Source organism: Charadrius vociferus, unplaced genomic scaffold (genome assembly GCF_000708025.1).
Source record: "Charadrius vociferus isolate BGI_N301 unplaced genomic scaffold, ASM70802v2 scaffold228, whole genome shotgun sequence".
Lineage (NCBI taxonomy): Eukaryota > Metazoa > Chordata > Aves > Charadriiformes > Charadriidae > Charadrius > Charadrius vociferus.
This window is the reverse complement of record NW_009649864.1, coordinates 4,076,566-4,102,504: the sequence shown is the minus strand read 5'-3', so window position 1 is coordinate 4,102,504 and position 25,939 is coordinate 4,076,566. Positions and strand designations below refer to the sequence as shown.

The window sequence follows — 25,939 nt, the reverse complement described above, 5'->3', positions numbered from 1 at the left end:
TGCAGGGCGTCTGAGCCATGGTAGCACCTAGTCCTGGGTTTGTCACCGCAGCTCCACTAACTCTCACTGCCAGACATCCAGCCTCCAAGCCTGCTCGGCCAGTACAACACGCTGAACGTACTTGCCAAAATTAATAAGGCAGAACACAAACAGTGTTTTCCTGACCCAACAGTGCCCAGCAGACAGAAGAAACGCCATTACTTCAGGGGTATAGTCTCAAAGGGATCAGCCTGCTCCTGCCTTCTTCATCACCCACCTTCCTACGCAACAGGATCATCCCGCTTCCCTTTATGCAAGACTGACACACAAGGTCCAGGAATGAAAATCTCACAGAAAATCTCAGAAAACACAAAACTCCCCCCAAATAAAAGCACTCCATCTCTAAGTTTTCTGTTGCAGCTCCCTTAGCCACCGCAGCACATCTGTTCTGGCAGGATGGGTGGTGAGGGAGTACGACTGCCCATTGCAGCTGCAGCATCATGTTAGATCAATGGTGCTGCATCCAGAGACCACAGACTGATTGCACGGATCTTGTTCCTGGCCCCGACACCAATACCCACAGTGAAGAGGGTCTTGCTCGAGTAGTTATTTCCAGAGAGTTCAATTTGCCAGTGACACAGAGTAAACTCTGTCATCCTGCAACTGGACAATAGTATGGGAATGGCATTTAATAAAACAAAAATGAAAGCAACGTCTATTACTGATCAGCTGTTAATTACTTTCACCCCTGAAAACCCTCTTCTGCAAAAGACAATTAAGAGATGCACACAAACCCGTAAGTGTAATACTAAAAATGCCACGGGTGTTGTTACTGCAATATAAAACATCACTTCTAATGAAGACGGTTAATAGCAGATGAAGTAAAAGTAGTCCCACTTCTCCCAGAAAAGACCCAAGATAAAAAAAAAAAAAATTACAAAAGATCTTGAAGTGCAAATACTATTGTATTCAGAAAATCCAAAGAATTATCTTTTTAGGCAGCACATTATATGGCAGTCAAGCGCGTAGCTGTTCTCTCTCTGCAGCTCCCGCCATGCCAGCCCAAGACTCCAGAGGGCTGACATTCTTAAGCCTTGATTTTTTCTAACAGCATGCTTCAAAAAGCGGGAGTAATCAAGAGATTTTATTATATACCTAACACCAACTTCTACAGGAATAGTAGTAATGTAACAGATCATATTGAACTTAATGTAAAGAGACTGAAGCAGAATGAAAGTCCACAGCTCCAAAGGAATGCAGACATGGGAGAAAAAGTTTTGTAAATAAGAGATAACAGCATTGTTATTAACACTAAGGCAGCAAAAAGTGCTGCTGCAAGATTTGCCTCAGGTCAGATTTCAGATAAAGTGCAGACATTTAATATGTCTACACATATTACTAACGACTCAAAAATCTGTAGGTGTACTTACTCAATAAAAAAAAAAAAAGAAAAAAGTGAAACATAGGAAACCAAGAGAAAACTACCAAAGAGTTAACAAAACAAAATCCTTATGCCTTTGCGTCTTTTAATAAAAGAAAATGCAGGGGGTGGGAAATAAATACATAAATAGATAGAAAGGGGAAAAAAAAAATAAAAAAAAAAAATCACAATTTGGAGACAGTTGTTCTAACCATTCTCTGCTTTCTGAGGTTTCTGTAAAGGCTTTTATTTGAGGAGCAGTCCTCATTGCACTGCCCAACAGACATTCTCCCCCACACTACAGCCACAGCTGTGAATGGCACTACCTGAACACAGAGTAAAACCAAACAGTTTTCCAAATGCTTTTAATTATCTTATTATCATTATCCAGGTCTATGTCTGACACTTTGCTAGATGACAAGCTGCTTAAATGCTATCAGGATTGATCGATCAAGTAAATTTTTGGCAATGCAAAAGAGTTTCAAAAACTACACATGCATGTTTTCTTTTTTACTCAAGAGATAAGTAAATTGCCTTTTTTTCCCCCCAAAACTGTGTTATTTCTGGAACTTTTTCATATATAATTAGACAAGGTAGACTACTTCACTATCTCTCTCTGATCATCAGAAATTTAAAAGTAGTTGAATCTATAGCTATTTTTTTTCTTATTTTTCATTCAGTTCAGCTGAACTGGTGCATAATATATTCTGAATACTCCAATAAAACTTTTAATCACAGTTTATAAAACTGAAAGCCTCTAGTCAGCTCTTAAAGTTCTGAAGACAGTTTGCTTAAATCGCTCTCAATTGATTGTTGATATCTTCCACCCCCAATACTCCGATAAAGCCTATTGGATCAGACTCTCACCAAGGGCAACTCCACTGCTGCACAGATGAAGACCTTGGTTGGCTGTTATTCAGCCATTAGTCTATTTAGCATCACCTTACCCACCTGAAAAGAAGAGATACGTTCATAGGATTAAGTATGGGAATACAGGCAGTCATAATTGGTGCCACCCAACAGGAACAGTCAACCAAGGGCAATATAGAATAAGACAGTAAAAATGAGGGTAAAATTCACAATATTATCATGAAAATATATATATTCATTAGTCTCTTTTTTTTTTTTTTTTAAACGAAGTACGCTGACTTGGCTGGAGCTACCTACTTCCTCCATTGTACACTGTACACTTTGATGGTCTAATGTGATAAAGTCAGGCTCATACAACATTTTGGGCTGCTCTAAATATGACATTGGTCCACAAGAAGACTACTCTGCATTACTAACCCAAATGAAGCATGTCATTCACAGCTTCTACATATGAGCCATTTGTTGAAGTGAGTGACTAGAAATAAGCTTTTTTTAAAAAAGACTATTTTTGTCTCAGAGGAAATTAAAAATAAAAATACTTGAGAACGGGATACAACCACCACCAAATTCTTTATTATAATTTTAGTTAGATAAACGCACTTCAGACTGTGCTCCCCTAGTCAGTCTAAATGTTATGTGTGGCATTTTGACACAGATAGCAACTTCCACAGGGATATCTGCAAATGCCTGACATTGTATTATGTATTATAGTCTATTTCTGATAGAGGAATACAATGTAGAACATCAAACAACTTTCACACAGTGTACCGAAAAAGGGTTTCCCATATTTAATTCCCCCCAAACATTATGTGCATCAGTTTCTAGCAAATGAAGTAGTATTTATCATCACACAGTGAAATTCATAGTAAACAGTCAGCTATGACACAAGCCCACACATCTGACGTTCTCTGCCACAGGAACACAGAAGAAGGTGTAACATCAGAAGATGTAATGTGAAGGTTCTCAATGGAGAAAATTTTCTTAGTTTTAGGAACGAACTTGTCATAATGAGACCACAGAGGCAGACAATCAACTGAAAACAGTGCTTATCAGTTTAATTTCCAACACCGAGATGAAAAACTACTCCCAACTTATTGAACAGCTCATTTTCCGTCAACAGGAGCTCTACAAATGTTTCTAGGCAAAGACAAACATCCTTAGTCTGCCAAACAAACGGCTTTTAGCTTTGTTGTGGTCTGGTCTTTTGACTGTAAGCCATGTTAGATATGGAGAAAGAATTACATTTAATTAATGCTGCTAGCCAACTTCATTAGTCTCTAAAAAAAAAAAAAAACAAACAAAAAAAACCCAACCTCAACAAACCAGCAATGGAGCACTCATACTGAGTAATAATCTTGAATCAATTTTACTTGATTATGCTGACATATCAGAAGCAACAAGGGAGTGGGGGGAAAGAAGAACCCACCTTTTAAGCCAAGTCTTTTTGAACACACTGAAAGACAGATTAGAAGTGTTCTTGCATTAGCTATTGCAAGAGTTTTGGTAACAAATGACTTTAAAAATACTGAAAAAGTTTGCTAAAAAGCAAGTCAGTACACTCGTCAGATGCAGAGCGTATCCTGGACTCCTTCCCCCCAAAGCAGGGAGCTTTTCACAAGATGCTGTCCCAAGCCAGCTCAAGCTTTACCTGTGTATTAGGCTCCTCTGGATAACCGCTCACTGAAATCTGGCCTACATATAATTAGGAGCCTCCAGCAGGAAGCCTTTACACAATGCGAGTTTCCCTCAAACAAACCACAACTTGAAAACAGAAAAAATACCTGCTACAAACAGAAGAGCCTGGGCATTTTAAATTCTCATCCTTTTCTTGTAGTTTCTAAAATACTGATTCACCCATGGTCAGAAAGGACATGGTCCATGTTAAAATTGATGTTTAAGAACTCTAAAAAGCTTTAACAAAAACATGACCCAAACAAGTGGCAAAACATCTGCACATAATGAACAAAAATATTTGGCTGAGGAGCCAAGTTCTAAAAAAGGAAAACAAGAAGTGATTAAGTGCTATTACATGGGCTTGGTAAAAAAAAAACCTTGCATATAATGGCATTGCTAATTCAAAAGAAAAAAAAACAAACAATTTTTTTTTCTTTGGTCTAGGAGGAAGTAAACTACTACATCAGCACTTGTTTCCAGCGAGACCAATATTCACTGGAACCGGGTACACAAGTACATTTGTGGAGAACAGTGATTATGACTAACACCACGAGTATGGGAAAAAAGCTCTAAGAATTCCCTTTTCTTTCAAAGCAGGGAAGTACCGCTCACAGCTTCCTCTTCGCTAAGCAAGAGTAGCAGAGTAGTAATTAGGTCCTAAAACAACAGTTAGGGAGTAGCTGAGTCTGTGGCTACCAGAGACTTCCTCAGCAGCAGAGGAGAAACCCGACTCTTCCGAAGAGCTGTGCTGCTGAACATTGAGCTGTCAGGACTGCAGCCGCCCCGGAGTTTACCGTGAGGGCGTACCAAGAATTACTGCTCCAGAAAGCAAAGCAAGTCCTGAACAAGGTTAACTTCTTTCTGGCAGCTGAAGTATCGGTGTGGAAGACGTAACACAAAGAAATCAGCACTGGCAGCCTTAATCACCATTTGGTTCCCCACCTAAGGATGACGAGGGGTATGCAGCTACACCGCAGCTGAGACACTATACACCACACCCTCTTCTCAGCACGGCACAGCCCTCCCCACCATACCTCAAATATTTTATCGCTCTCTCCAGAAGTGCAAGATCAGAAGCCCTTCCATCTCAGCTTCCCCTGCCTCTACAGGTCGCGTGCGCCGTTGGCTTCAAATGCGCTGAGGCTATGGCACTGCTGGCAGTGCTGGGGGAAAAGGCGTAAGGGCTTGCAAAAAAAGCCTCCATCAAGCAAAATCGGTAAGTAAGGCATTGTGCATTCACTCTACTTGCTATGACATGCAGGCATTCAATTTTAAGAAAATTACTTTCAATTTTTGAATTGAGAACACTGATAGAGCTTGCTAATTTTTTTCTGTGCTCATATAACAAAGGAACTTAGAGAGCAGAGCACATCAGCAATCTCACTCCCCAAATTTCATCTGACTCCTACCCTGCTATTTTGTACTATTCTTCCAGACTCTCATTTAAAAAAAACTAGTGGTAGACAAGACCAAATTACAAATCACACCTTATAATCGAATTTTAAGTTGTAAATAAAAACGAAATCACAACAGAGACACGAGTGGACAGCAAGCAGGCTGCAACCCAGGAGCCAAAGTGCCAACAAGCACACTTCCAGCTTGTGGCCCTGCCAGCTCAACACCTGTGACTTGTAAAAGGTTTGCCTTCTACTTGAATATGAGCTCAAGCTAGCATTACAGCCCAATCTCAAGATAACACCATTTGAAGGCTTTAGATCTTACATTTTTGTCTGAAAACACGGCCACTCTACTCTTCTCTGCCCCCTTTTCCCATGCCCCGACTCCTCCCCTTCATATCACAGTTCTTGTTTCTCTTCCAAGCGCTTCAAGCAGTTAACATTTTTTTCAGGTATTCAAAGTTGCACAGATCTGCCACACAAATCAACTTTATCTAATCCATCATATAACCTAATTTGCATTTCATTTCCTCCCTGCTTACTCAGAAATTACCGACAACCTTAGGGATTAAGCTGAAAAAAGTCCTGAGAAAGCTGGAACCACATTATCTACTTTTACCCAGTCTACAGAGTCAGTAGGAAGTTGCTACCTGTCCAGACGACAGAGCCTTTCTTCTACAGTTTATTCTTTTCCTCTCAACCAAACTGTACAATGTAAGAACTTGTGTGTTTTTCCAATTTACTTTTGCACCATTAATTTTGATAAAAACATACAGTCACACGATCTTTATAATATTTGTATAAAATCCAAATGTGTATATTCTCCAGTTTACTCTGGTTATGCCATTTCATTTTGTTTGCAGGTAAGTTCTGGGTATTCTCACATTCAAACAGAAATACTGCAAGGAGCTTTTTTATCAAAGTACTCAAAAGTAAACAAAGCGCCTTTGACAGCAGCACTTAAAAGGACAGAGTTAGAAAAGTCCTAGGTAAAAGTGACATTTAAATGTACTTCCTGCAGGCACTCCAAAGCAGACTGGCTTGCTTGATAAAAGACTAGGATTTATCACTACTTACTAAAATAGATAAGGCAATACAACTGTAACAGCACATTAAACATTTGAGGCTAGAGGGAAGAAACCAGAATAACCATGCTCCAATTTCTTCCATAAAACCACAGCACCTTTACTGCTGCAAACTACGTGAATGGCATCGATACCGCTTGGCCTCCAGTCCAGAGGCAGTATTTTCAAGGCGGGTTTAAGAGGACAGAACACAGGCTTTGTGTTTCTAAGTTTAACAAAGTGACCAGAACGAAGGAGACGTGGGGGCATGACACCAAACCACGAACGTTCTCTCTGCAGAGTGTGCTACACTTGGCGGACAAAGGAAGTGGCTAACACGACTGTATTCTCAGTTTACAGCTCTGTACAAGTCCATCTTGAACAACTGCAGCGCTGTCGAAAATATCTGTTACAAAACTAGTTATTAAATACAGTAGTCAGATGTGTGCAAGGTATGCAATGCTTCAGATTCTCCAGCACAGGCGTTCGGGGTTAATGGAAGGAGGTGGTGAAACAAAACAAGTTACAATACAGTTGAAAGATTAAACCTACCTTTTGTAGACTAGTTGGGTTCAGCTGTGTTTTGTCAATTATTTTTATGGCAACCTAAAAGAAGAGTTCATAATCAGTATTTTCCATATGAACAATGCAGCGTTATTACAAGATGGTCAAATCCAGTAACAGAAATGGAAAACGTGAAAATGACACAAAACCCACTCAAGTTTCTTCAGCAAATTATGTACTTGTATTTAAACTAAAAACGTTTGGAATTAACAGCTGAAGTGTACTTTACTTCTACTGCAACAAACTAAACAGGAGAGTGGGAAAAAAAAACCAGTATTTTAAGCAAATTAAGACAAGAAGCTCACTTAGTCTTTTGCTTGACATTAAGACCATCACACTTCTTACAGTGGAAGCTCCAACACCAGACAGTGCCCCAGAGAGCAGTGTGCCTACAGATAATATTTACACAGTAGAACCACACAACAGATCACACAGTACTGGCTGGGCAGTGGCAGTTTGTGAAGACGCTTCTAAAAGCAGCGATTTCAGAGCAAATTGAAAGTAATTCCACAGACATTTTGCAAGAACCAAGTCCACCTTTGGAAATTCACTGAATATTTGTGTCAATTTGCTCCCTGATGATATGAAAAGAAGTATCACTTGGTGCATTAACAAAAACCCATTGGCTATAGTACAATTTGGACAAGTTAATTCTTTTACTGGTTCTAATCTTTTCAGCAAATACTGCACAGAAACACTAAAGAACAAAATAAGCATTTCACAAAAAAATCAAAAGAGAAATTAAGTACTATGGTAACTAGTCAGAACCTGAAGATTTGAGGCAATGAATAGGCAACAGATGAGCTTCAGTGCAATGCAATTTGGATACAGGATGAGTTAGAACAGGAAACGGGAATCTTTCTAGAATTACATGCCAATTGGTATTTTTCCTTTCTAAATTAGAGACTCAACATACCAGAAGAAACTCTACAGAAGCCAAGGAGATGGTGCCTCTCAAAGAGGCAAGATGCTGCAACTCAGCTGATTATAATACCTCACTGGTGCAAAGTAAGGGCTTTCAAATCCCCTTGAATTTTTGGCTCAAACAGTAGATGTTGCTCCTTCCCGTGCCACAGCTCCCATTTCCCTGCATTGCTTTGTGCTATCTTTGTCGTCTCATTAACTTGGGGTTGGCAACATATGGCATAAAGAGTATCTTGAATCAAAGCAAATTTATATCCCTACATTCAAGTGCAAAAACACATCGACGGATTATCATGACGGAGAGGGTAAGAGGGGAACACAGCATTCAATACTCGGGTGCATCACAGAATTATATGATGGAGATGCTGTTTTCCGAAACTGAGATTCAAGATTTATTTTGAGCCCTTCTAGATGCAAGATACGATGAGATGTCACCAAGAAGCTATCTAAGAATACTTTTGATTTGAGGAGTATTTTCTTCTAAGGTGTGCCACTGAAATTAAAGATCACTATTTCCCGAGGCAAAATTCCATTGCAAAACCTTGAGAAATCACTTAAAAAATACAAACAAGAGATAAACACATTAAGCAATAGGTATTTTTATATTAGCAGCTGTGTACGAAACCAAGAAAGATTTTTATCTCTACCTTTATGCCTGTTGAACTATTGTCATCAAGGTAACAAAATTATTGACTTCCTGCAATCTCTTACAAATCGGTGCTGGATGTAGAGTGACCACTGCCTTCGTCAACAGCAGATAATATTATCTGAAGGTTACCTGGTATCCCAAGACTACCCATGCCACAGAAGACAGCTGTTTGCTTGCTAACTGCATTCCACTCAGAAAAAGTTGTATTTCTGTTCTGAGCTGTACCATTCTGGTCAATCTTTGAAAGACTTAAACTTGTTTCAACCCATGAAATCTTATGGTATTGGGTTTCTGCAAAGCACAGCTCACCTCTCACGCTGTGCATTGGTGCCAGCTGACCAGAGAGGTCTCTGACTGGCAAACAAATTCAGCCCTGGAGATACAGGGAAGGTACACACCTCAGTTTTCTGAAAGGCAGACTCACAGGCCTGTTCAGTGCACTAATTATAGCCTTAAAGGCAGGATGAATTTAGAGAATTCCTATCCACGTGAACACTGAGAGTACAACGTGTTAACAACACTGACTTGAAGAGCTTGAACCCATCATCAGAACAGGGAGTAATTTCAGGTGCCTTGATAAGGTCTCCAAATCACAGGCAAAGGGAGCCTGCCCTCAAGAACAGTTTTGATGAGCCTGAGAAAGAAAATCCTCTGTTTTACTAAGCATAGTTAATAAAGCATCAAATTGCCTTCCAAACCAGAAACTTTGCCCTCTTTACACAAAGCAAACCTGGAATGGTGTCGAGTATTGTGTGCTATGGCCAATGTTGGAAGAATGCAAGTCTATCTACACTGCTACACCAGCCCCGATATTCTGTGTGAGATTGTTAGTAGAATTAAAATTAACTTTGCTTTCACCATTCACAATAAGAAGACCCAAAATAGTCCTCCCGCATGATGTGAACGAGGGAGGTAAAGCAATCATAAGTTGAGACACTAAGCAAACTGGCCAAACTGCTACCATTCAGAATGTCTTCTCCCTCTGAAATTTCACTTTTTCCAAGGAAAGAACAGAAAGAAGATGACAATAGATTCCTTGGAGTCAGACTTGGATCATGAAAGAATCCTGTCTCACCAGGAAACTTCAACTTCCTGGCTATTAACTGAACACATGCCTGTAACGAACAGAAGGATCCATGTATTTTTGGCTGTGATTCCAACCACCTCAGTAACAGCAAAAGGTAGTTTTATCTTTTAGATTAATTTTGGCAAGTATGCAAAACTTGTCAGAAGAAATAACCTTTGATAAATTGCAACAGAAAATACATGGCTTAAAAGAATTAACAAAAGCAGATTTACAATGAAGACTCTTCGTTTCGAAAAGGCAGGCAGACTACAAATAATACTCTCCTAGACAAAGAATCTCAAAGGAGCATGTTTCCAAACAGCAGCTCTACTGCAGCGAAGCTAACCCACCCTCCATACCTCTGCAGTGAGCAGAAAGCCACACACTCCTTGGCAGGACAATTCAAACCCCCCAAGTTTGGCTGATGCTCTGATCACCCCCTGAAGGGCTAAACGTTTCTCCCTTTCTGTAATTTCAGGCTGGGCTCTCATCATATATCCTGCAGACACACTAAAGATGGAAATGAAAGAGAATCCTGAACTTACTCCATTGGAAACATGAAAGCTGTCAAGCAACAGGAAAAATTCATAGGGAAGGACTCCAGATGTAAGGAGATGAGCAACTGCCCTAAAAGAATGCTTGAACAAACACACCCTCCTCCAAAGTGACAGAAAAGTCCTGATCTGCTGCATGATTTAGAAGTTAATCAGCTCAGAGATATAAAGAGGGAATTGCCACAAAGCGAAACTGAATCAGACATTTAAAAGGACATTAAAAACAGCCACATAGATAACAGGAAGATAAGTAGAGTTCAAATATAGCAAGGATACGGTAGAGATGAAAACTCATTGAAGTGTGACTCCCAAAACTAAGCATTTTATTTTAGGTTTTGGTACATAAGATGGAAAAAAGAATAGGAACAAAGACAGGACAGCCAGAAGGAATGAGTGTGTAAAGCAGGAAATCACAAATTCAGGAAGATGAGGGCTGTCTGGCTGAGGCCAGACTGAGAACTTTATCCCAGAATTATTAAGAGTGGCAGCAAAAAGGATAAAAACAAAAGAAAAAAAGAAAAAACATTCTTGTAGCACAGATTTCTAACACCTATCAAGAACAAAATGGCAGCACAGGTTTAGAAATTATCAGACTTAACTTTTTATTTTCCTAGTAGAGACATTTACCACAAAATTCCTGAGCTCGAAACTTGCAGGGGAAAAAAATAGGGAAATAGAAGGGTTAAATGCAACATATTTTCCTACAGCTAATTGGGCCCTATGGAAACACACAAGATATGACTATCTGGACTATTGTAAAGTTTCATCTAGGAGGATGCATGGAAATTACTGAACTAGATAAGCTGAAATGTGCACAGAGCTTTTTAATTAAAAAATGGCTAAAAAGATATCAGAAGTTTTTCAAGGACAAGACTTCGGACCAATCTTGTTTAATATCTGTATCTGTGGCCTTGGCACGGGAAGTCAAACCATAATGATTAAGTTTGTTGAAGGAGTTAAGAGGCACCATCAAATACAATGGAAAACTGATATAAACAACCTTGGAGATGAGTTCGCAAAGAAAGTGAGATTCAACAAAGTACAAGGTGCTGTTGCTGATCACAACCAAAAAACCATCAATGTCACAGCCATGAAAAAGGTTAGCACAATTTAAAGATTGACTGGATAAATACTTCTGAAAGGGCAAGGGTAAATTAATGACACTGGAGAAATTGCTATCCAGAATATTGTGAAGAATTCTGGTCACACACCTCAGAAATATGTAATTATTATCAATGCTGTATTGATCACCTAGCAAGAAAAGAAACTTTTACTCATCTCTCTTACAAAGAAAAAAAAAAAGTTGAAAATACCTTCAAGATATTCCTATAAAACTAGCTTAATCATTCCCTTCAAAGGAATGCCACTTGTTCTAGGTAACCAGGACCAATGGCCATGTCCCAGAACAAATTTATCCTCTGAATTGATTCAATAATATCTATTCCGTGAGAGCTAAAGAAACTTAGTACTTAAGTCTTCCCAAATTTGGCCAAAGATTTTACGCTGTCACTTTGTTGAAATTTCAAACAAAAATAATGAATCAGAGGTCAACACAGTTATGTGCAAGAAAAAGAAAATGTAATTCAATTTTTGCAAAGCAATGTGTGACACAATACCTATCTCCAAATCCTATATTAATAATAGCAAAGAAATACTAACCAAGTACTTGCATTTTCTGTGTTAAGCATCAGTAAAAAGAGGAGGGAACTTAACTGGAAAGTAATTAACCAAAATCTGTGTCTAGAAACATGTACTAACTTTAACACCAGAAGACAACAGCTGATCGCTGGATCAGCTTAATAATACAAAAAAAATCCCTCCCAACAACTCTCAAAATTATGCCCACTCTGTTCCTCCTAGTACTACTGAACTCCACGTTAGCTCAGAAAAAAGAAATTCCCTGAAAGCGCTGCAGCCAGCCACACAGCTTTTTAAAAGTCCTTGCTGCTATCAGCAAACATTTACTTCATTAGACAGGTTTGGCAAGAAAAAGTCAAGAAGGTGTTTCTCCCTCTTTCAGTACGTAGAGTTGCTATTAATAAAACAGCACCGAGAAACACCCTCTTGTAAGAAGCAAACAGGACTATAGCTCACCAAATCAGAACGACCATTAAAGGCAAATTATTAATTACATTGTAATGGCATGGAAAAGCCAATTATGAAGCTGAGCTAGACACTATGAAGAGATACAAGAGAAAGCTTGTCTACGTCACACAACGCTGAGAAACAGACACACAAACCAGCTATGAACAAACGGGAGCATCTTCCCAAGGCTGCCCAGCACTGCAAACACTAGCAGAACTCCTGGGAGATACATTGCTTTGCCAAGAAAACACTGTATTTGGGCTACTCAGACCATAAACAAGATACATTAATTCTCATTCCTGACTTCCCCTCCAATACAGCACTGCACCGTGCAGTATAGAGACACCAAGAGGCACTTTCCAGCAAGTTTATTTAGTTGCTATATATTGAGCCCTATTTTGGGAATGGAGGATTCAGCAGAGAATTCTAGTAGCAAATTTGAACCCAATTTAGTTGGACAGGGACTTGTCAAAAATACAAATTTAAGAGACCGTTTCCAAGAGAAATTGTTTTGTAATCATTACACACAAAAAAAAAGTCTTCCACTTCTATTTTTTTTTCTACATCAGTGGCAGTATCTCTAGTAAAATGCGCTAAATGTTCACAGACTTAGATGATGCTATTCTAAGAGAACCTTCACACCTACTGCAATTCACTACTGTTTACAGCCATACCACTTTACCTCTCTGCCAGTTAGGATGTGCCTTGCCAGTTTTACTTTTGCAAAATTCCCCTTTCCAATCGTTTTAAGGAGTCTGTAATTTCCAATATGCGGCTGCTCATCTGCGCAGGAAGCTATAGAGTTCCTGCAGCGAGCTCCAGAGCGCCCAGTTCGAGAGGAAACTTCCTGCCGTCCATCTCCATGGGACGTGTGCTGCAATAAAAACATACACAGATAAGGCTGAGAAATAAAGACAAAACACATCAATGATGACAAGTATACAACATTCAAAAACATTAGCAACTCCTTTGAAGAAAACTTCAAAGGACCCAACTTGAACTTCAGATTCACGCTGAACTTTGTTCTGATGGGGACAATAAGCAGCTCCCAGTTCATAAGACAATATCCGTTTCGTTACCTGGTAAAGACCAAGCGGAACGTCACCTCAACTGCAGCAACAGTTGAGCATTTTTAAGTAACCTACATGGACTGATGAATCACTTATGGAACATGGAGGTATTTGATATTATTCCCCATTTGCATTACTGTGCCTAACTAGAGCAGGAAAGCCTTTGGAAAGGAACACGAACAAAGCTTTTTCTAAAAGCACATACCATGAAATGTTTACCCTTATTGGAGAGTTTAATACTACCGATAAAATAATAAAAGGGTTGTTTTTTTTTTCTTTTATACTGGACTCTTGTTCCTACAAAACCTCAAACCCAGGAAGGCCTGGAGGACAAAGGAATAAATCTTACCTAATGTGTGGAAACCTCAGATATCAATAGGCTGAGCACCAGTTACAGAGATCTGAGATGCTGTCTGCAATCTGGTAAGTTTCTTTCACCCAGCTTCCCTGAACAGCTATTAATCATAAAAATGAATGGGCATATATCATACCTGTAATAGTCTATTCATTACATCACATGGTTATGATAACAGTAAAGTCTTTTTCGTTTCCTAATAGCCTGTTTATGAAAGAGCAGGTCCCCTCAAGTCCCTTAGTTCTTAACTCATGGTTGAAGTCTATACACCAACTTCATTAATTAAAGTATTAGTTAGAAATGCTCAGTAGTCTGCAAATGTGGAGCAAACATCTGGCTACACAGAAGATGACAGGCTAAATTCAGTCATCCCAGAAATCCCCGATCTTGCTCTTCTACTACTACTACTCTTGCTGAAACCCAACGGGGACAACCCAAAATCTGGCATACAGGAACACTCAGCCTGAAAATTGCTGTAGCATAAGGATGTGAGATCATAACTCAAGAGCTAACAAGGATGGTACAGGCACAAATGAACAAATCCATGCCTGCATGACAATAGGCAAGTTTCACACTGTTTAATAACCTGATGTAACCTTGTGACCACATACTCTGGCATCTTAAGTTCCTTGGTTTGTTAATTTGAGTGCAACAGCTGTGATCAAATTATTTTTTAAAAACACATTCATTTCACTTAAGAAATACTACTGATAGTAGTCTACCGCAACTCTTAGAGAATTGTTCCAATAGTTACTATTTAACCCCACTACACACACACACTGTGGTACAGATAACGTTTTAGTATCAGTCTGGCTTTAGCTGTGCCTTACTGCCCGACTGCTGGTTTGTCACTAGATTTGTACTTCCCATATAGGTACTTAATCACTATGATCACATTACTCCTTCGCTTTAGTAAGTTAGAGAGAGAGGGAGATATATGGAACTCCCTAGACGGCTGCTGTAAGAATGATTAAAGGCAAGAAAACTTTTCTTGTAGTTCTTTTCAGAACCCTCTCCTATTTTTCCAACATCTTTTTGTGGGGCTCACGCTAGAACTGGACATGCCATATCGACAGTAGGTGCAGTAGGACTAAACACAGAGATTGCATCTTCTGTTCAACACCCCACTGATTTTCCATGGACAGAACTAGCCCTTCTTGGCAGAACACCATCTCCATCTGACCACCTGACACTGACCCTAACTCTTCTTAAGAATTATCGCCTCCCATTCCCTTACCGCACATAATGACTTTCATTGCTGGTTCCTCACATATGTGATCTCACATTTGGCTGAAGTGAAAAACAGTTTTTCCTTACATCCAGGTCATTACACGTTCCCCATGATTGGCCCATCCTGTCCTATTTAATATTCAAGCAATCTTTATCCTAGTTTTCAGAAGCAGTAGTATATTCTTCTTCCAAACCACTAATAACTGACACAGGAACAAGCAGCACACCCATAACAAGATTCAGTAAAAATTCAATGCTTGATAACAATTCCTTGTTCTCACTAATATCTCAGGACCTATGACAACTGGATAACTGTTTACTAGTCAATAATTCTGAAGGAGAGAAAGGACAAGACCACTCACCCAGCTGAAGGAACTAAAGCCAGTGAAACCCTGTATCAGCAATGTCACTATTTTGCACGCCCTTGATGCCAGGCTGCTGCTGGTTGTTCAGGCCATCTTATTTACCTCTGTATATACTAGCACAGCAATGCAAATCCTCTATACTTCCCTGAACTTTGACTTCTAACAAACCCCACAGCACACAATGCAGAGAACTTCTCTGTCAGCTCATCTGGTACCTTTAAGTGTCAAGTTATTCAGACCAGCTGGAAAAAAGCAGCAACTGCTGATGCTAGATGCTGACATCCTCCTACGTTGCTACCTCCAGCAATCAGGAACTGTGATGTTCTGTACAGGGCCACAAGGATATTTCTTTGATATATTGGAAGAAGGGTCACTTTCACTTCAAGTACAGCATCCCAGGAACACACCTGTACTACTTACATTGCACTACACCGAACTGATAGCCTGCCTCAGAAAAAGAAGTATATCAGCATTATTTAGACCATAGCCCTCTCACCCCTGGGCACGTGGCACACAAGCTGGCTTCAGCACGAGCCAGCCTGCCACCAAGCAGGGCTTATTAGCTCAGGCCCCCCAGTAGACACACTCAAGAAGCAGGTTGCTTCTGAACCACACAGCTGACTCCGAAAACGGCGTGTCTGCATCTCTGCTGTTTTGTGCCCGAACTAATAAACTGTGTTAGACCTGAGCTACCTTATGAGGCAGTTGAGATGTGGGCATCAGGTACCACGTACTCCCAAACCAGAGCGCCTGTGTACACGTTATATCCTACTTTATATAAACAATAGTAGATAAAAGAAAGATTATGTTATGCTAACAAATTCTATTCCACATAGTAAACCACGTTAAGTTAATGTGTCTTGAGAGCTTGACTGTCCTTTGCTGAGGAATGACTTCTTGTGTCCTGTCTTTTTTTTTTTTTTCATGCTTTCTAGCTTTACACTTCAAGGGAGGAATTATCAGCTGTGAACTTATTTGGACTAGTGCTGATAAATTTAACACAGTCTCCCTGTACGGAGGTTTGCATTTCCACTCTAACCCAGATTATTTCTTTTCAAGAAAGTGACCTTTTTCAGCTGTGGCTTTTCAATATCAAACTGTGTGTTCCTAAGCAGTTTAGTTTCTCTCCAACTGACTTGCTTGTAACCATGTTTTGCTCTGTAGAAATCTGTCCATTTGCAAACACATCTAATTCAGACTTTCTTTCACTCCACATAAGCAAATCTATCAGCAAGTCCTTCCTCTGTCAAACACAAGATTATTATATCGAACAGAAGACAAGCTTTCTAAAAAACTGCAGAAAACAGCTTCCCAGTTTCAACATGGATTTTCTTTTGCTTATGGAAATGAAGAAAGAAGAGGGCTTGGTAGCATGCAGTACTAAAAGGCATAAACTCAAAACAAGAGTAAAAGTGTTTCTCCCACCCAAGTAATTTTCAAGAAGCCATGACAGGTAGATGGGAAGCTAAATGGTGTAAGCAAAAAGGTAAAAATATAGATGGTCCAGGAAAAGTTCAAGTCAGGCATTGGCTTGTATAGCATTTGGCTGTACTCAGCTACTTCCCGGTGTAGTTTCCTCAGCAGCTACTTTGATGCAACAAAATCATTGCCACAGATTAACAGCTCCAATCTCAGCTTGGAGAAATACTAATAGCATCCTCTGCTCTAAACTGAGATGCAGGTCATCTGTCTTTTCCCAAGCAGACCCTCAACTCCACAGATTTTGCTTCCTTCACCCCCTGACCCCCAAAGATTCTGTTCAGTTTCAGGCTTCTTTCCCAGGTCCACACTTATATGGCTTCAATAAGAAAGGGGGTTGTCTTAAAAACATAAAATTTAAAACAAGCACATGTTTATTTGTAGTAATTTTCCATACATTGTGGCAGGCGAGCTGTATCTCCTGGAAGCGCGTTCTGTGTAATTGTAACACTCATTCATGACACTCACCATGGCTGAGGGATTCCCAAAATACCTGTCTTCACGCAAAGGAAGACCATTACACTGCAGATCAGGAACTGAAGCAAGCAAGGAGAATGGATACTTTGTGTGGCTTCAGGCCAGCTAGAGTCACTTTCTCTTTTAAAAGAAGAGTCTCCTGAAATCCATTCATGACAAGACAGCATTTTCTTCCATATCTTGGCATGCATCAGGTTCCATTTCAAAATCTTTTAAATACTTTAAAGAGGTGGGTTTTTTTACACTGAGGAGGGTTCTCTAAAAAGCTATCCATTCTCAAGCCAACAAGACAACAGCTCTCACAAAGGGGAAGAAGAAAAAAAAAAAAGAAAAAAAAAAAAAGAGTATTCTCCTGCTTGCCCCAGCCCCACCCTGGTATTGCTCAACCCAGAAAGAAACCATCTCCATCTGTGAGAGACCTTACTGTGAGGGAGGGACTGAGCCTAAGACCAACTATATTTGGAACACAATGCAAAACCCACCTTTTCGCAAAAGCCTTCCCCCAATGATGAGCCGACATCCTTTCATAGCCAGATAATGATTAGCATGAAGAGAAAGAAAAAGAAAAGAAAGTAAAAAGCAAATGAAGTATGAAAGTGCCAATAACTGAAATCTTTTTGGTAGATGTTAGCTTTATCCAGTATCTGTATGATTAGAGGTATCTTAACATTCAGAGCATTAGAAACACACAGGGCAGAGGATGACTACTATCAAAGTTCTTATACTGCTTAAGAAGGTGCCAACAGCTGAGACAAATCTGGAAGAGACAGAATCTGATATCCATTCGAAGAGCTGAAAAACATTAAGAAATTACAATGCCCAAGACCTGCAAAAATCCATGTTTATTTACAGTAAATAGGAAGCTTTCTTTCTACAACAGGGAGGACAAACAGTATCAACATTTTTTTAAAAGCATTTATTTTATACAATAGCGAAAACTACCTTCTTACCACCCAAACGAACTAATTAAATGTAATCTTACAAAAGTCTCTAGGAATCTTTATTACCTTAGCTGTTACCTCATCTTTGTATGAAATACTACAAAGAGGTATTATAGAATTTCTTGGAAAGCCGCAAGACCAGTAACAGTCATGACAGCCTCATTCAATTCAGCATTTTTAATCACAGTAAGAAAAAAATTGTACTTAAAGCCTATCCGTACAATGTTAATAATCTAAACATTCCAGGACCCGATGAACATTTGAGACACTAAATTGCTTCATTACCCTAACCTGGGCATGCAACATATAAATACATGGTCATTTCTGGCTGTGCACTCCCCACCAGCACTTTTATTTATAGAAAAACTTATCAGGAAACATATAGTTTTTTCGAACACAAATACTTTAAACAAAACAAGTGAAGACAAATTTCACTGCAGCCCTTCCTAATAGTGTGTTGTATTTTATTTCCTATCTATCATTAACATCTTTAAAAACATACAGACTGCTGAGTACTTCTGAGTGTAAGAGAAAAAAGGTTAGCCCGAAGGATATTCACAGAGGTAGCATCTTATTGCACGGGTATATCCAAGAAACAGCACAGCAGGGCATCCTACGACTGCTGACGAAGGAATTCTGCTGGAAAGTCAAAACAGTCTTACATTTCTAGCAACCACCAAGAGGTGTCACAGCAAACACTCAACCACAATTGTGTATATACCAGTTACTGCTCTGGGAATCCCTAAGTCACCACATATTATAAAATATGACATCGTTTTCCTGTATTATAAAATAGGAAGACATCAGGTGACAACGTCCTCTACTTGTCCTGATTTTACTTCCCTCCTACCACTGACCAGGGCACAAATCAGGACATGGAGCAAGCTGGATTTTGTCAGACTCAGTATGCCCCCGTAGATGTTCCAGCACGTGTAATTAAAAGGCAGTTTTTAGACTAGCTTGCTACATAATTACTCTTAAGGGTGAACAGTCATGGCTTCCACCTCATGAAATTTTAAATGCTACATGCTAAATTCCTACAAAGGAAAATGGTATCCAACATGGCTCTGAAGTTATCAATCCACGAATGCAGATTTATTCACTGAAGTGTAGTACAGCCCTACCATTATGGATGCTGTGATCGAGTGGAACAACTGAGAGGGTCAGAACTCAGCAAGGGAGACAAACAGACCTTCTAGAAATACATTATAGCTGGTAAAGGAGAGAAAACACTAACTTGGATGATTCCATTGTCAAAAGGTGAAGAACTCACCACTCAATTCTCAGCCTACCATAGTACTCATCTATTTAACTGGTACGACACTTCATGAAAACGAGTGGCTAGTTTAATTAGGTCTTATTTGTCAAACAACCAGTTTAAAGGGAGATCGTGAAGAGTAAATACAGGCTTTAGCACACACAGGCTATACCTCTTGACACATGTTCCAAATGCTCTCTAACCTCAGCAGGGAGGGGGAAACAAAGGAAAAAAAACAGGAGTAACAGTCAGGACAAGGCAGCTAAAACTCGAACCGAGCACAGCAATGGAATTGCCTACACTAGGCAGCCTGATGGAGGCGGGAAGTATGGACTGACATACAGGAGACTTTCACTTGGCAAAGGGAGTGTTGCTGCCCAAAGTAACACTTGCACGCTCACAATTCTGGCCGCAGACCAGTGGTGGGAAGAGCTAGCGACAACTGCACCACTGCCCTGAAGATCAGAGTGGGAAAGCGCCGACAGCAAAGCACTAACAGCCTTCAGTGAAGGAAGGATGCTCCCCTTCATGGGCACACAGGGTCTGGCTCGAGTCCTCTCCATGTATAACCACCACAGCCTCTGTCAATGTACTTGACATCATTTGGTTCATACTCTATACAGCATGTGAAAGAGAGTGAATCTGTAATTCCATGATTAGCACTGAACAACACAACAGTGAAGAAATCCTGCTTATATAATCAAAAAGATAAGTCTGGTGCCGGTTAGAAAAGCTTTTTAAAAGCTCTTTTGTTGCTTCACATTATCAAGATCTGACATTCATCGTATCTTTCCAGCCAAAGTTTCTTTACTGCTGATTAAAATGGATATTTATTGACATCAGCCTGGGGAATAATAGCTGAAGAGCCAACCATATTCTATTCTTCATCAACAATACTGCCAACTAAGTTGTTTCCAGAATCATCAAAAAGAGTAATTACATGCTAAACAAACAAACAAACAAAAACCAAAAACAAAACAAAAAACCAACAACCTCACAGTTGGTTTTCAAAGACCACATTGAGCTTGCAGATAGAAAACTTTGTTTAGGCTTTAACCCTCCAGGAACAAGTTTTAATTGAAAGTTAATTTTTGTTTATATGTATATATATACACACACAGCTCAACAAGTTGCTGCTTTATGGGCCAAGAATTCTTCTTAACCTAAGGGTTTCATCCAGGAGACTGACTGGAGTGTTACCACAGGTGTACTCAATACCTTTCAGGTATAAGAGCAGCAAGCATCTATTCATCACACGTTCTACAGATTTTTAGTGGCAAGTGATCTCCATGCTAAGTAGAGCCAACCTTGATATGCCATGAGCCTAAAAAAAAAAAGTGACCTCCGTTTTTGATCTGGCTGACATCCATGAGGCAGCATTACTTGCCTGAGAAGAGGAAGTTGCAGACACATGCTACTTATATATCATACGAAATGGAGATCTAGAGAGACAAATGCCTCCACTCTTCGAATTCCTTTGACTTGAGTCACCTGAGATATGTAGTCAACAGGAATTGTCTGCTTACATCAATATGAGTATGTCTTCTGAGTGGAATTCAAAATGGAGGATTGAGCAGGTAACGATATTAGGTGAGCAGGTAAGAAAGCCTAGGAAGAATTCTATGAAGTTTAGTGTACTAAACCCTGTATTTCCTCTTGTTTATTTTCTTTCAATAATTTCTGTAGTTGTGTTCTGTTTTTCAGACTGCTACTTCTAAGGCCAAAATTTAAGTCACATTCAATGGTGCTAATAAAATAGATGAACTAAGTCTGACTTTTTAACAATTTCTGGAGTAAGGTCCTGTAGCTTAGTTTTTCTGAGTTACTGAACTAATGTAGAAAAGCAAAAAAAAAAAAAGTTCATTTCCAGAAGCAGAACACCTCAATTTGTGAAAGGTGCACCACTGCAGTTATATATCTCTCTTTGTAGTTGTGGCACGACTCAAGTTACCTTAGCCCTAGGGTGCTGTGCTATGACTGGCTTAAATAAAACCAAACCAAAAATAGTAAGAAGCATTTCTAGCCTTTCCCACCTGAACTGGGCATTCCCACCCTCTCTCTACTCTGCGTCAGTATTTGCAGCCCCACAGAACAGGGATAAACCCGCTTTTAAGGATTCATTTGAGTCAGATCAGGGTGCTGACCAGACTCGTCATACAGCCCCACGGTAATTAGTGCCAGTACAAACCACAGGTGGGGAGAGGCAGCCAAGGCTGACATCCCCAGCAGCCTCTTATCAGTTCGAGTTGACAGTGAAACCAAAATGATTAAACGACACGGCACAGGCTGTTTAGCAGAGCTGAAGAAAGAAACCTCTCACTTCAAAACGTGAAACTACTAACTGTCGGTGGCTGACTCGTAATGCCACACAACCTAATCAGGTATTTTTTGAGTACAAACACAGTACCGTACCTATTGGGCATCCCAGGCAGTGAGAAATGCACAAAAAGCATCTTCCTGCTCTGTGAAAATTTGGAATTAAAAAATACATCCCGGATGAAATCCTAAAACATATTTTATTTCTAGTTATTTTGCCACCTTCACCTAATTTAATTCAAACCAGAACATTTATGATAACTGGTGAAAAATACAGAAGAACGTAGATGGTCCACATAGAACAAAAATCTACCAGAACTCTTGGCCACAGGCACGTTTCCCTCCTCGCCCTCTACTTTTAAAAAACAAAACAAAAAAGGGTTTCACGCTACGGAAGAAAGCATTCCAATTACAGATCTATTTGTAATAGGAGAAGACTGATAAATAATATATAGAATAATGTGAGCTTGCATATTGTCTGCAAATGCTCTAATGCATTTCATAGCTAATTGGTAATAAATCAAGAGGTACCGCACTAACCTTCACGGTATCTTAAAAGTAAATTTTTGAACCTAACCCTGCCATTACTAATCATTTGGAATAAAAAAAAATTAGATACTTTTGCTGCACAGAATCCTTTTGTATTGGCTTGTACAAGCACAGTTGCCATCACATGGTACTTTTCAATAGCAAATTTTTCACATTAGGCACAGTCATGGAGGTAAGAGTATATTTTAGTCTCGCTTTTCCTCAAATTACTTAATTTTTTTTTAATTCAGATTGGCCTGCAGTGCCAACACATTCAAAACAGTTGCCACTTTTCCCCCAGAAACACAGCTGTGCAACGGACACAGAGGTTCAAATTAAACTGTTTAGTCTACAATTTTCCTTATCTATTTCATGCTCCTAAAAAAAAAAATAAAAAAATGTATCTACCAAATTCCATACCACCTATATTTCCTTGTTTCTATCTACAGTACTCTATCACCTTGCCAGTCTTTGGTTGTTTTGGTTTTTTTTTTGGTTTTTTTTTTTTTTTTAAATGAACATTTGTCCTACTCTCCACAATCTTGTTTCTTCTGCTCCTATTTCTTTGTCACCGGTTGTCCTCCATCCTGCCATATGCACACTCCTCTGTGCCTCCTTATCTTTTGTTTTCCACCATCTACCTTCCCTTCCCATTCTGTTTCCATACTCTTTCCTCCCTTCCTCCTCATCATTCGTAAAACAAGTTTACTCATTCTTCTGTCACCTACAGGTCTTTTGTCTGTGTCTACCTTGTCTCCCAGGTTTGGATGAAGGAGGTCTCTGCTGCCTCTCTGTTGCTTTTTCTCCCATGTGCAGGACGTAATTCTGAAGAAGACAGAAAAGATCCGATCCTCTCTTTCACTTCTGTCCCCTAAGCAGCTGGCAGGCATTGCTGCACAAGACACGGCCAGTGAGGAGCTGCTCTACCTTTGCGGTGAGAAGCCAGCTCATCACAGGCCAGCACCCAGCTTCCAACTGTTCAAGTGTGAAGTTGCTGTGATCACAGATCATCTGGGATGCCTCTGCTCTCAAAACCAGGTGACTCGGAGCCAAATTCTTTAATCTCAAAGGCACTAAAGGCTTGATAGCTGGGAGCGGCTTTTGGGACAGCATTTCCACTTCAGCAGTACATGCATGAAGTGTCTCCATAAGAAGTGGTATACACTGCCTTAAAAAAATACAACCAAGTACTGACAATTAGATGTTGCCTATTCAACAGGAGTTGCCAACCACTGAACGTGGTTAACTGCAAGCACAGACAATGATAATTTACGCTCACCGTCATTCTGGAGGCTAACTTCATTTTCAAAACTGCAAGTATAGGCATGGATAAGGTACGATCAGCATGCTTCAACCAGATTCAATACCAGCCAAGTCTTTGTCAGCAATGGTAACCTTTCAAGTAGAAAGGCATTAAGGGGGTCCACAGCCACGGCCCAAAGGCTGGCTGAATACCTTGGCACCTCTTAAGCCTCTCCCCACTTGAGCTTCAAAGAGCCTATGAATATTAACTAATTAGACTTCTCTTATGTGAAAGAAAATAAAGGGTTCAATTTACCTGCCAACACAATACAGCCAGCTATGGGGTGGAAGAACGGTTGGTTGAAGTATCAAAATCGGCACGTTTGGTATTAAAAAAGACCTGGCATTCACAGCTGAGGGGGTAATTCAGACAGACTAAATGTCACATTTAAATTTAGATTTAAGCAAGGCTGAACAAAATGAGTTTTGGTAAAATTTATAGATAGCTGACGGCCACAAGAACATGAGAGACAGCTTCCTGACAGATACGGTATTGTACCGGGGGGGTGGTTCAGTGGATTTGGCGAGTACTCCAATTAATCACTGACAATATCACTACCTACAGGTATTTCTGTGGTCACCAGCCCAGATTACAGCAGTTGAAAGATATGTCTTAATCTAAATTTAGGGCAATTAATCTGCAAGCAAGACAATCCCCGTATGTTAAATTATGAAGATTACTGAAGAAAAGTGTTAGACCAATATTTTGAAGTGAGAACAAGGTGCCTTAAGTGGAAGACATGTAAAATTCTAGCTTCAAGTGCTAGAACACACAGCGTGTGAATAATGTACTTCCTCGAGCACATACTAAGTCTTTCCACCGTTAAGTTATCCATAGTAGAGTTTGAATTAATTATGTCAGAGAACCTGATCTGTACACTTTCTAAAATGATTTACTGTGTGGCCTCCACACATGTATACGGAGCTTGAAAGCCCTAGTCAGGTTTGCTTATAGACTAAAACAACTACCCAAATAAACTTTGTATAGTATACACTACAACTTCAACTTTCCCCATGGCATAGAAAGGGCTGCATAGTATTTTAATTATTTTCTTCCAGAAGGCAGGAAGCTCATTGAGATTTTACAACCAAATATGCTTAGTTGGCTTTTTGCTCAATACAGCCCTTAGCCTGCAGGTTGCATCTAGTGCTAAAGCAAATAAAGATCACAGAAGTTAGAAGTGCCTATTATGTCAATAAAATCTAAATCCCTAGTAATGCAGTAATTGTTCCATGCAGCATGTTTTCTAATGCTTTGTCTGGTCTTGTTTTAAACAATGGGGCTACCATCACTTTTCTTGGACTATTTATGGTCTGGAACAATCCAACAGTTTTTCCTGATCTTTAACCAAGTTTCCACTTTTTATGCCAGTACAAAACACAAGCAGTCCTCACAAAAAAAAAAAAAAAAAAAGCTCCCCTGTCAAGCTTAGCATCTGTCTTCTAGAGAATATCAGATAGCCTTTACAGAAAGCTGAATACAAAGTTCACTGATGGACTCATTTTAGACTACAGTGAGTGACAACTCCCTTCTGTTTATCATTTGGGGATGTGTCAGAGCCATGCACAAAAATGGTAAGACAGGATACACTGGGATCAAGTAAGTTTTAACTGAAAAGAAACACAATTCCTATCTGCAATAAGGGAGCCTCCTGCTGAGCTTCGTTTGTGGCTATCTGCCCATGTGGTGGGACTACTTTTTTGTTCTTTCCCCCTTTAGCGTACTACCTGTGCGATTGCTAATACAGTCTTTGATTCAATCTTGTAAATAAAATATCCTAAACCCTAGCTTTGTTAAGGGAAAAAAAAAGGGGGGGCGGAGGGGGGGAGGAAACGGGCTCCTTTATCTGGAAGCTAATTCCAATCAAGAAACCCTTTTAATGTCATCTGAACAGGTGACTAGCCTAACAGCGTCATTACCATCGAGAACCCTGCAAATTAAGCAGGGAAGAGGCCTATTATCTAGGTCACCTAGCCCACCCCTACCAAAGCCGAATTATTCCCATCTGTTTACCAGAGGTTTATTCCGCTGCTTTTTAGCAGTAAGTTTGCACGTCAGGAGAAGACAGCGACCCACCAGCACCACCACCACCCCCCTCCCCACCGCGGATCTTTTCTTCCCCGTTACCAACACAACAACCCCCCATCCCCGCCACCCAGAGACGCTCGAATAAAGCCTCACGGAGGGGACACCGGCTTTGGGGGAGGGATGCCCGCAAAGGCTACTAAATGGGGGAACTGTGCTGGGCGGGGTGGTGTGTATGCTAAAAAAAATAAATTAATTTAAAATAAATCGGTAATTTAGGAACAACGCAAGCGGTAGGAGGTTAATGACAGCCTTCCGAAGGGCGATGCCCCCACTACTCCCCCCC

General features: G+C 40.0%; 1 protein-coding gene across 1 annotated transcript in view; it reads right to left on the bottom strand.

Moving 5' to 3' along the window:
* MARK3 (MAP/microtubule affinity-regulating kinase 3) overlaps positions 1-13,114 on the bottom strand; it is a 49,747-nt gene extending 36,633 nt beyond the window's left edge. The window contains exons 1-2 of the mRNA XM_009891060.1: positions 12,929-13,114; positions 6,957-7,010 (exon numbers count right to left, since the gene is read on the bottom strand). The gene's annotated coding sequence lies outside the window, so the exon portion shown is untranslated. The remainder of the gene's footprint in view (positions 1-6,956; positions 7,011-12,928) is intronic.
* Between the last annotated feature and the right edge of the window lie 12,825 nt (positions 13,115-25,939).